The sequence below is a fragment of the Vulpes vulpes genome, unplaced genomic scaffold, assembly GCF_048418805.1.
Source record: "Vulpes vulpes isolate BD-2025 unplaced genomic scaffold, VulVul3 u000000899, whole genome shotgun sequence".
Classification (NCBI taxonomy): domain Eukaryota; kingdom Metazoa; phylum Chordata; class Mammalia; order Carnivora; family Canidae; genus Vulpes; species Vulpes vulpes.
Window position 1 is genome coordinate 3,641,566 of NW_027325780.1, and position 12,134 is coordinate 3,653,699.

At 40.3% G+C, this 12,134-nt stretch overlaps 1 protein-coding gene and 1 pseudogene across 1 annotated transcript in view; both read right to left on the minus strand.

Annotated features, from left to right (window-relative positions):
• The window catches only part of SHROOM3 (shroom family member 3), a 166,627-nt gene that overhangs the window by 93,538 nt on the left and 60,955 nt on the right, over positions 1-12,134 (minus strand). The gene's annotated exons all lie outside the window — the stretch shown is intronic.
• Positions 3,424-3,584, minus strand: LOC112915660 (U2 spliceosomal RNA; annotated as a pseudogene).

The following is a 12,134-nucleotide window of genomic DNA, read 5'->3' on the forward strand; positions in this document are numbered from 1 at the left end:
TAGACATTTTTAAATAAAACTTAAAAAAATTAAAGGATAAGTAAGAATAAGAAGAAAATAACCAAATGCTTTCTAAGAGGAAAATACATTCCTGCTCCTTTGGCTACTATTTCATCCCCATTCCTGCCTTTTTTTTTTTTTTTTTTTTAGCAAGCTGTCTCACAAATACACATAAATATCCTTTCTCTTGATGTGACAAAAGAGGAAAAAAAGAGGAAGATATGAGTCTGCAGAAGTAGAAAAGCTTTTTCTGGAGAAATGTCTCATTCTGAGCTGCCAGCCAATAGGTGATTCTTAAAAGTTACATGTGTATAATGGGTAATGTCAAAAGACATTTTTGAAGTCCACATAACAGACTAATTTAGTTCTTACTACTGGATTACAGATTACAAGTCTGAGAAAGAGCCAGCAACCTAACAGTTGAGGGGACAGTCATGCCAATAGGCCAAACAAGGGACATAAGAACCCCAACCCAATCTCAGTCTAAATTCTCTTCCCATCCCCATCCTTTTTTCTTTTTTTTCTGCCATCCCTTTTGTTTGTTTGTTTGTTTGTTTCTTATCCAGTTGGGAGACTAAGCTGCTTATATTGACTGATTTACTTAAGGGAAGGAACTGCTTTTTAATCTGTCCTAGTTTAGTATTTTTTCTTTTGGTGATAAGTGTTTGTTGATCAAAGTAACAAGCAACAAATGTTTTAATTTATGCTTCCTTTAGTTCTGTAAATTTGGAGAGGAGGGTTTTTTGTTTTTTTTTTTAATATAAGAAAAATTAAGAAAATTAAGAAAAAAAAAACAAAAACAGAAAAACGATGAAATAAAAGTAGCTTTTCTTGAGGGAGTAAAATTTTTTTTTTTTTTTTTTGAGGGAGTAAATTTTAAAACAAGAAACTTCCCACACAGCTTGAGCTTACTGCTCCCATCCATGCAAGCTGAGGAGGGAGGCAAACAGGATATTTTCTCTCTCTCTCTCTCTCTCTCTCTTTTTTTTTTTTTGGTCCCTAACTTGAGGTAACAGAGTAAGTTACAGTAAGAAGAATCTGAGCAAAATATTAAAGACAAATGACTGGTAACGCAATCATCCTAAATACCAACAGTAGGGATAGGTTCTTTTCTGTTTTATTTCTCTGAAAAATATATTACCTCAGTTTATTTTAGGCAAATGAGCTCAGAGCTTTTTTTTTTTTTTTTTTTAGCTCAAAGCTTTGTACGAATATCACTTCATTAATGTTAGTCCCATGTATGCAATTAGACCAGGGTCTTCCTATTGTTTATTTTTTTCAAAGAGGGATAAGGCATCTTGATTTCTCAGTGTATCCTTAATGGTACATTAAGCTCCTGTTTCCTAGATCAGAACTCTGAGAAACACTCTCCCTTAAAGATGGAGGCATGGCATCACATAAATAACTGTCAATACTAGTTAAGCCTGTCTCTCTACAGATGTTTTTTTCTAAATATTTATTCATCTAGCACACGTTTCATTGAACAACTACTGTGCCATGAGTTCTGTGTAATGGAATCTGTCTGGTAGGCTGGAGGACTATAACAAGGCATCCTAAACCAGAACTGACAAAATATGAAAAGATTCTAAACTGAGGTCTAGAGAGTGAATGGGAGTTACCTGGGCAAAGAGCATGAACAGAGAGTCCAGCAAGTCGCCAGGAAGGGGGAGAAACCAGTACAGAGGAAGAAGTGGCTAAGGGAGTGGACACAGCCTGAGGCCTGGACATGTAGGTCTGGTCAGGTCCTGGTTAGGAGTTTGAGGCTTATCTAAAAGGCATTGGGAAAGTGTTAGAAGCTGTTAAGCAAAGGGAGAGAATCAGGTTTGTGTTTTTAAAATAATCGCTTTGGAGCACCTGGGTGGATCAGTCAGTTTAGCATCCAACTCTTGATTTTGGCTCGGTCATGATCTCAGGGTCCTGGGATCTCTATCCGGCCTCATGCTCACAGGGAGTCTGTGTGAGATTCTCTTTCTCTCCGACTCTGCCCCTCCCCTCACTCATGCCACACACTTGGTACTTGAAATAGAGTTAAATAAACCCAGCAAAAAGTCCTCCCTTCCTGGAGCTTATATTCCGAAGTAAAAGAATACGTCACCTCCAGCCAGTCCTCCCATGGATGTGTCCTAACTGGGCTTTGGCCTTGCTCCTTTCCCAACAGTGATAATGCAGGCAAAGTGATCCTTTCATTATGTATGTATGTATGTATGTATGTATGTATGTATGTATGTATGTATGTATTTATTTAAAATATTTTATGTATTTATTTATTTGAGAGAAAGAGAGAGAGCACATGCACAAGCATGAGTAGGCAGGGGGCAGAGGGAAAAGGAGAGAATCCCTAAGTAGGCTCCATGCCCAGGATGGGGATTGATCCCACGACCCTGAGATCATGACCTGAGCTAAAATCAAGAGCCCGGCACTCAATTGACTGAGCCACCCAGACACCCCTAAAAAAATCTTTGTTAATTTAAAGTCACGCTCCTTTGCATCCTTTCCATGATAAAGCTATGATTCAATATCTAGGGTTTTTTTCCAAATAAAATGCTACCTTAAAAAAAAGTATATAAATCAATGGTGTTTAAGAAATGTATAGAGTTTGGGCGACCATCACCATAATCCAGTTTTAGGACATTTCCATCAGCTTCAGAAGTTCCCCTGCTGCCATTCCCAACTTGTGGCAACTACTGATCTGCTTGTTTCTAGAGATTTGCCTTTGCTAAAGATTTCAAATAAGTAGAAACATACAATATGTTATCTTCCATGTCTGGCTTCTTTCACTTAGCATGTTTCTGAGATTCATCCATGTGGCAGCTACTTTCAATAGTCCATGCCTTTTTACTGTTAAATAGTACTCCATTATAAATATGCTATGTTTTGTTTATCCATTTCCCAGTTGATGGACATGTGGACTGTCTGCACATCTTGTCTAGTATGATTAGTGCTATGAACGTTGATACTCAAGTCTTTGAGTGGACAGAGGCCTTGTTCATTTGAATTAGGAATTGGAGTTGGCAGGAGAAATGGAAGGGTCCAGTAGGATGCCCAGATTTTGGGCTTAGGCAACTGTATAGATGAAAATAGAACTCGATGAAATGGGGAAGAGCAGATACAGAGCAGCTTCCATGGCAAAGATGACCTTGGCTTGGGGCAAGGGCCTCCGAGACAGGAGTGGCTATCCCTAGCAGGCAGGTGGGCACATGGACCTGGAAAGTGAGTTTCCCTGGAAAGTGAGTTTCCTCAAAATGTCTAACAAGGGACCATTTTTTGAGCAGCTTGTTTCATATTTAAGATTTACTTTTCTGTAACTTAGGCTCATCTCTATAGAAATCTGACCAAAGAAGAAATTCATAAAACTCCTCAAATACTCTACTTTGGTTTGCATAATAATTATAATAATATCTCCTTGCTCAGCATTTCCTTTTCAAAAATTGTGGTAAAATACAACATAAAATGTACCACCTTGATCATGTTTACATGAACAGTTTGTTGTCATGAAGTATGTTCATGCTGTTGTGTTGCCATTCCACCATCCATCTCCCAAACTGAAACCACACTTGATCTTAGCCAAAAGGCCGAGAAGCGATCCCCCGAAACTGAAACTACACTTTCATCTTCCTAAACTGAAACTATATTTATTAAACTATAAGCCTCATCCCCCTGCACCCCTGACCCCTGCCAACTACCATTCTACTTTCTGTGTCTATGAATTTAACCACTCCAGGTACATTATGTAAGTGGAATCATACTATATTTGTTCTTGTGACTGGCTTGCTTCACTTAGCATGTCATGGTTTATCCACGTCATAACACGTAACAAGATTTCCTTTCTTTTTGAGGCTGGACAATATTCTGTTATGGGCATGTGACACACTTTGCTTATCCATTCATCTGTCAGTGGACATTTACCTAAGTATTGTAAATAATATTGCTACAAACATGGGTGTACAGATATCTCTTCAAGTCCCTGCTTACTTAGCATTTCCTTTCAAGAAATTAAAAGATAAAAGAATGGAAAGATCTTCATCATACTTTAACTCAGGCAAGCTGTAATACAATATCACTTGAATAACTGGTGATCCCATAACCAGTTCAAGATCATAATTACAAATATTCATCTGAGTGAGGCCAGAACTTCCTCTAGCTTTAAGAGACACTGGATATTACTGGACTTTTGTTAAGCTCTAAACCTACAATGCAGCAATCTGCTCTTTTTTTTTTCTTCTTTTTTTTAGAATTTTGGTGATACCACCTTAAATCAACCAATACTTGAGTACAAAATAAGTCCCTTATAAAATTCTTGCTTTTCCTGATAATCTGTAGGGTCCCAGAAGTGACCCAGTTCTGTTTGGTTTTGTGATAAAGTATTCAGTGGGAATTTCTGTAGTATGTCAGGTCAGGAAGGTCTGCACTGATACAGTTGAAATCACCACGGCAGCACTTAACAGGGAATGAAGTTATGACATGGGATCAGGATGTCATACCAGACGTCATAGAGCAAAGATTAGACATACTCTAGCAAGCATCAGAGAGAGGTTTTGAAGGAAGGGGCAAGGATTGTTCTCAGTTAACTTGTATCTGTCTCTTAAAAATGCCATGTTCTACACACAAGAACAGAGCAGGTAGTTTGGGGAAAATACCAGAACACGGCAATATTTTCATTCTACAAGGCTTATGAGAGACTGATGAGAACTACCAGGAATTAAGTTAATAAAATCAGCAGGCTTACATAGCCATCAAAATCAGAAAATGCCATTTTAATTGTAAGAGATGTGGCAAAAAGCAGCCCAATCCACAGAATAGTCCAGCACTCCGGCAAGGCACTGGGTCTCACCACTGCTGGGGAAAGAAAGCTCTATGGTCTGGGCCTTACTAGTACTCACTCTCTTCCCAATGGCTATTTCTTCTGTTGGTCTCCAAGCTCTAGGCCCATGGTGCTGAGAGAATGCCAGGGCTTCCTGGAATACCCTCCCAGTGCCCCACCCTCAACTGGTATGGAGGATGGGACAAGAAATTAAACACAGGCTATTAAGGGCAGGGAGATAGGAAATCAGAAAAATCCCAGGACAGAGGTCATTTTTACTCAAGGCCCTCAGAGGTCCTGTTACACAGGCAACAAACCTATCCCATCTATTTCTGGATGACATTGGCAGCTCTGGAATCCGGTTAAGAAGTATGGAAGCCTTGGCCTCTCTGCAGGGAGGGATACCCTTCCCTCTACATCAGTGGTTCTTACTGTGGCCTGTACCTCTGAACCATCTAGGAAGCTTTCAAAACCAGAGGGCTGGGGATCCCTGGGTGGCTCAGCGGTTTGGCGCCTGCCTTTGGCCCGGGCGCGATCCTGGAGTCCCGGGATGGAGTCCCGCGTCGGGCTCCTGGCATGGAGCCTGCTTCTCCCTCCTCCTGTGTCTCTGCCTCTCTCTCTCTCTCTCTCTGTCTATCATGAATAAATAAATAAATCTTTTAAAAAACAAAAAACAAAACAAACAAACAAACAAAACCCCAGAGGGCCCAAGACCAACCCCAAACCGAGTCAGAATTCTGGGGAATGATTCCAGGCACTGTTATTTTTAAACGCTCTCCAGATGATGCTCATGTACAGCTAAAGTTCAGAACCAGCTATCAGTCAAGTAGGGATTCTAACTGCATAAACTCAACAATTATCCATTAACAACTTACTGCCCACACGCCATAAGGCTACACAGAGTTTCCTAAGTTAGCTAGGGCTGTCATAACAAAATACCAAAATCTAGGTGGCTAAAATAACAGAAATTAATTTTCTTAAAGTTCTGGAGTTTAGGTGTTCAAGATCAAGATGTCAACAGGGTTGGTTTCTCCTGAGTTCTCTCTCCTTGGCTTGCAGATGCCTGTCTTTTCACTGTGTCCTCATATGGTCTTTCTTCTGCGTGCATCTCTAGTGCTTCTTTGTGTGTTCAAATTTCTTCTCTTTATAAAGACATGAGTCAGATTGGATTAGGGCCCACCCCAAGGGCCTCATTTTAACTTATCCACCTTTTGAAAGGCTCTGTCTCCAAATTCAGTCACATTTTGAGCCACTGGGGTTTTGGGCTTCAACACATGAATTTAGGAGGGTACAAAATTCAGCCCATGAGACATCCTTTAGATGAAAAGGTTATCCTAAATGAAATCTCTGACTTCACAACTACTAAATGTTTTCTTTACTTCAACTCAGAATTTTCATAATAGCCCACTAAAAAAGAGTAGTTTTTGAAACTATATGAATACTAAGCGTTCCACATGGTAAGTGATGGTGGGCCTACAGAGAAAATGCTCTTTAAATGGTCAGAATTAATGCCTGGGAGTAGCTCATCTACTTTGAGAATCTGGCTAATTATCTTCAACTACTAGGAAATGAGGGATCCCTGGGTGGCGCAGCAGTTTCGCGCCTGCCTTTGGCCCAGGGCGCGATCCTGGAGACCCGGGATCAAATCCCACGTCGGGCTCCCGGTGCATGGAGCCTGCTTCTCCCTCTGCCTGTGTCTCTGCCTCTCTCTCTCTCTGTGACTATCATAAATAAATAAAAATTAAAAAAAAAAAAACTACTAGGAAATGAAAGCCAAATATGGTTGGTATGTATAACCCAGATAAGAAATTGTTTGAACAGTTAGACAAGGTGTCTCAAAACTGTAGCTTGGAGTAAGGGAAGTGTCATGACTCAGATTCCTATAGAAGCCAAGAAGGAAAATGCATGAAGCAAACAAGGTAAATTGGGGTACCTGCAGAACTCATGCCCTGTCCATAGGGCCTTGCAGAAAGTGGGCCCATTATTACCTAAGCTCCCACATTCTCAGAAATGGCATCTGGGCTTTTATGCGAAATTTTTCAGTTTTTAAATGTTGGAATTAGCACCACCATTCTGTGGGCCATATAAAATAGCTTTGGGAGAGATTGGTTGGCCAGTCATTGCCTCTGGTGTAAAGCCACAAGAAGATCTAGGTCTCACCTTCACTTGCCTTATGATTTTTCAACTGCCTTCTTTAGAATTAATCTTCAAAAATAAGGGCGCTTAAAAAAATAAGGGGGCTTTATAAGAGTTTCTTGAAAGTCAGGCATAAAATTCCTTTATTCTCTAGTGGAAGAAATGCAAAGTCTCCAAGTCCATTGAGATTTCAAACACAGAATCAAGGACTCCTAAGACACTACCTACCATCTAAACAGGATCAGGTCAACTCCACGGAGTCATTTCCTCCCTCAGCTAGTTTCAAGCTATCACAAGATAACTTTTCTTGAAATAGATTTAGCTAGCTTAAAATTTTTTATTTGGAACTGAGGAAAACACTATATAATCTATGCATGATTTTCAATGTTTTCTGAGTTGTCAGAGATTATATATGGTGACTTAAATCAACAAATCTCAAAGTCCCTTTGCAGGATCAGGCACCTGTCTCAAAGCAAGGAGGCATTCAAGTATGTTGCATAATTCAAGTGAATTCTAGCCTAGGAATCTAGGGCCATGGCTCTGGGTTCATCTCTGACTAATCAACTCTATGAATCAATTTCTTTGATCTTTAGTTGGACTATAAAGATCTTGGGACTTTTCACCCCTAGATTATATTATTCTAGTTACCAAAATTAAAATACTAGTTTTTAATTCTGTAACCAATGAGAAGTACCAAGAAATAACACAAATCAACTTGGTCAAAGCACTTTAATCTGTGTCTAGGTTTTCTAGTATTAATATTGCCAGTTAGTTAAAACTTGATTACATTGAATGGAGCTGTCAAGCTCAATGTTGGTGAAGCACTTGGATGTTTTCAAATGTAGTAAGTTTTATAAATGTGCAGAATACAAATGATAAGGGATAATTATTGAAACCATAGTAGGTATTATTCTTTAGGAGAAAAGTATATTTGATATCTCTAGCAGCTGGATAGCTTTTAAAAAAGAAGAATAAAGGGTGTCTGGCTAGCTCAGTCAGTGGAGTGTGAGACTTTTGATTTTGGGTTTGTGGGTTCAAGCCCCATGCCAGGTGTGGAATTACTTAAAAGTGAGGCCTTTACAAAAAATAAAAAATAAAAATAAAAGCAGCTGGATAATGAAAAATGATGCTTGTTTGAAATTTTCACCACAATACCATGGAGTGTTGTGGTAGGCAGAATTCTAATGATGGCCCCAGATTTCTGTTCCCTGGTTATTCAATCAAACATTAATTTAGATACTGCTGTGAAGGGTGTTTGCAGATGTGATTAAAGTCCCAAGTCAATTGATTTTAAGATGCAGGGATTATCTAGGTAAGCCTAACCCAACCAGGTGAGTCTTTTTAAGTTTTCCCTGGACAATAGCAGAATTGGAAGTCAGAGAAATTCACAGGTCTTGAAGATGGAGGGAACCCCATGAGAAGAAATGCAGGCTGCTCTACAAGCAGAGTAGCTGCCCAGGGTGAGAACTGAATTCAACCAACAACCTGAAGGACCTTGGAAGTGGATTCTCCCAAGAGAATCCAGATAAGAACCCCACCCAGCTGACAGCTTCATTTCAAGCCTTGTGACCCAAAGCAGGAAATTCAACTGAGTCATATAGGACTTCGGATCTAGAGAACTGTGAGCGAATAGATTTGTGCTGCTTTATGATGCTATGCTTGTGGTCATTTGTTACATAGCATTAGAAAAGGAACCAAATGCTGCTACCACCAAATGTTGAGAAGGTTGGAGATCAACTGGCATTAGGTTGCAAAAGGATATAACCACTCTGGAAATGGTATGGAAGTTTCCTATAAAGTCAAAGATACATCTACTGTATGATCCGGAATTCTACTCCTAGGTATTTACCCAAGGGAAATGAAAATATATGTCTACAGAAATACTTGTACACTCATACCCACAGCAACTTTATTCGTGGTAGCCTCAAACTGAACATAGCCCAAACGTCCATCAACAGGAGACTGAGTAAACAATGAGCTACTAATATAAGCAACAACACGAATGAAGTTTAAAAACATTGTGTTGAGTAAAAAAAATACCAACACAGAAAAGTACATAGTGTGTACTTTCATTTATAAGAAGTTCTAGAATAGGCAAAACTAATCTCTGGTGGAATAAATCAGAACAGTAGATGCTTGGTTGTAGGTAATGGACCAGGAAGAGGCACAAGGAAACTTTATGGGGTATTGAAAATGTTCTATATGTTGATAGAGGCATGGATTACCGTCTGCTTGATTTTTTTTTTTAAGATTTTATTTATTTGTTCATGAGAGACACAGAGAGAGAGAGAGGCAGAGACATAGACAGAGGGAGAAGCAGGCTCCATGCAGGGAGCCCGATGTGGGACTTGATCCCAGGACTCCAGGATCGGGCCCTGGGCCAAAGGCAGGCACTAAACCCCTGAGCCACCCAGGGATCCCATCTGCTTGATTTTGATAGAGAACTATTTGATATTTTGGCTTCAAGTATAACTGAAACTATTCACTTGTTTTTACATCCAAAGGTGCCTACATTAGCCACTACTTGGATCCTGTCAATCACACACACACACACACACACACACACACACACACACGTTGGGGGGGGCGGGGGCGGTGTCCCACAGCACCAGACAGGAATGCCTGACCTAACACTTACCACATTATAATTCACTGTTTCTGGTTTGTATCCCTCACTTGAAAAATGAGGTCTTTGAGGGTATGCAATGAGCTGTCTTATTTATCCTTCCTTCTTAATGTTTAACAGAGTATCCATCACATAGTAGGTGGAAATATTTTTAGCCTTGCTATTTCCTGTTATGTTTTCTATGGAGATGAAAACCAGCACTGTATAGCTCTTTCTACATGGAGACACTTGCTCATTGCTCAATCGCATAGCCAGCCACATAACCTTTCCTTTGATTTTCTATCTTTAGAACCTTTCCCCAGGGTTCTTCCAGAAATGAAGGAGTTTCCAAATGACCTGGTTAATTCCAATTAGGGCAGTGAGCGTAAGTCACTAAGGCTTAAGGTTTGAAAACCTGTGATTTGGTGCTTAGCTTCCCATCCTTACAATCTGGTAGATGCTAAGCAGATGTGATTTGTGCTCTCCTAATGTTCACAGCAATTGCTGTGGGATTGTGGGAATTTATTATAAGATATAGAGAAAAGCCCTATATCTTATAATAGATGTAAAACAGTAAATGCAAAACATGTACGGTTATTGGCTTCACTTTATCAGTGCAGAAAAGGCTCGGAGGAGAGTGATTGGCCCTGATTTATGCATTCAAGAGCATATCTGAACCCCAAACCAAGGTTTTCCCACAGCCCTGTGCATTTGCTGAACTCCACCAAGAGACGACCAATGCTAGGACGTCCCCACTTGACCACAAGGGAAGACCTGGTAGCAGTGATCTGAGAAGGCATGTCCCGGGAAGGTCCCGAAACCAGCCCAGTTTGCAGGCGACCAGGTGCTGACCTACCTTAACTTACTCGTTGGGTTGGGAGAGTTTGCTCTCTGTGTGTTTCTTTATCAGGAAACCCAATATTCACAGAGCTGAGAAGCAGGTTTGTTCTCTAATTAGTACGACAGGCCAATGGATGTCACTGTTGCACCACAGAAAAAGAATCTTAACCCCAAGGAGATCTTAAACAGCAATACACTCATTATTTGGTTACTTTAACAGAATGGAGCACAACATGAACCATAGAAAAACTATTTTCTTTTATTTGTTATATGATTTTATTTATTATTTATTTGAAAGAGAGAGAGAGAGAGCATAAGTGGTGGAGAGAAGCAGAGGGAAAGGGAGAAGCAGACTCCCCACTGAGCAGGGTGGCCAACATGGGCTCCATCCCAGGACCCTGGGATCATGACCTGAGCCGAAGGCAGATGCTTAACCTACTGAGCCACACAGGCACCTCAAAACTATTTTAACTGGAATGGTACTTAATATTCCACTGTTAATTTTGGAGCTAGTAAGAGGTAGGCACATTTGGGTTAAGGCCCATCATTCAAGTTAAGGCAAACAGCTTTGAGCAAGGTGAGTAGCTACATATGAATGTGTATATAACTTACCAGGGGAAAAGAAAACAAAAATGAATCAAACCAAGTCCTCTGACTACAGATACTAGATTTCTTCCACTTTATATAACTGCCTTCTCAATGAGACCAGATACAAAATTATTTAAAAGTACATCTGCCGATACTTATAGAGTGAGAACTCTCACCATATCAATGGCCCAGCACAAACATTTGGAAGGAATTTCTCATCCATGACCCGATACAATAATCAAAGGAATATTTATTAGGCACGCACACTATGTGTCAGGAATGGTGAGAGACTACACAGCTCTTTCAGGTGAGTATTATTATTTCCATTTTTCACATAGGGAAACAGGTTCAGTAGGAGTAAGTGACATTTCCAGTTGTACAGCTGGTAAGTGAAACATGGCTGTGAGCTCACGTCTGCCAGCTTCAAAGCCGCTGTACGTTTCCAAGTGCTCCGGTTCGACTCAAGCATTGTCTGGTAGCCCACTGTGTGTTCATCACTGAATATACTACCATGAATATGGTACCATCTCTGCCCCCAAAGAAACTCTCAGACCACTCTCAACAATTATAACAGAGTAAGAAGGGCTCTTGACGGGTGCTATGCCACCAAGAGGCGAGAGAAGGCCTAGAGGAAGTAACCTCTAAGTTGAGATATGAAGAATAAATCAAACATGGTGGGCCTCAGGGGAATACAGGCCAAGCATGTTTTACCTGGAGCAATAGCCAGTGCCTCAGCATTCAGGGGAGGAATATTATATTTACCTATCATTTAAACCCAATGAAGATTTTTTTTTTTTTTAAAGAATAATCGGTTTCTTTTAACTTGGATTGAGTGTGAACTATAAATAAGAACCTGTTCCCCGGCAATAATCTCTAAGGAGAACCACAATATAAGGCCCTGCTTGAGATGGAGTCAAGCCCTGCCTTGGGAATCTGGTACCAAATGCACAAGAAATATCTCTGTGGTCTGTCTTGTAGTTGGAACCCAAGCAGGAGCAGCAGGAATACAGAATGAGGAATGTGCTTTCCTTGTACACTCACTCTGTCTGAGGTCCTGACCCCAGGTCAGAGAATCTCTGCTTCTGCAGAGTTAAGAACAAGCCACAGCAGGGGCCGTGGTCTAAATCTCTGTATTATCATTTCATACATGTAAAATCTTGACTG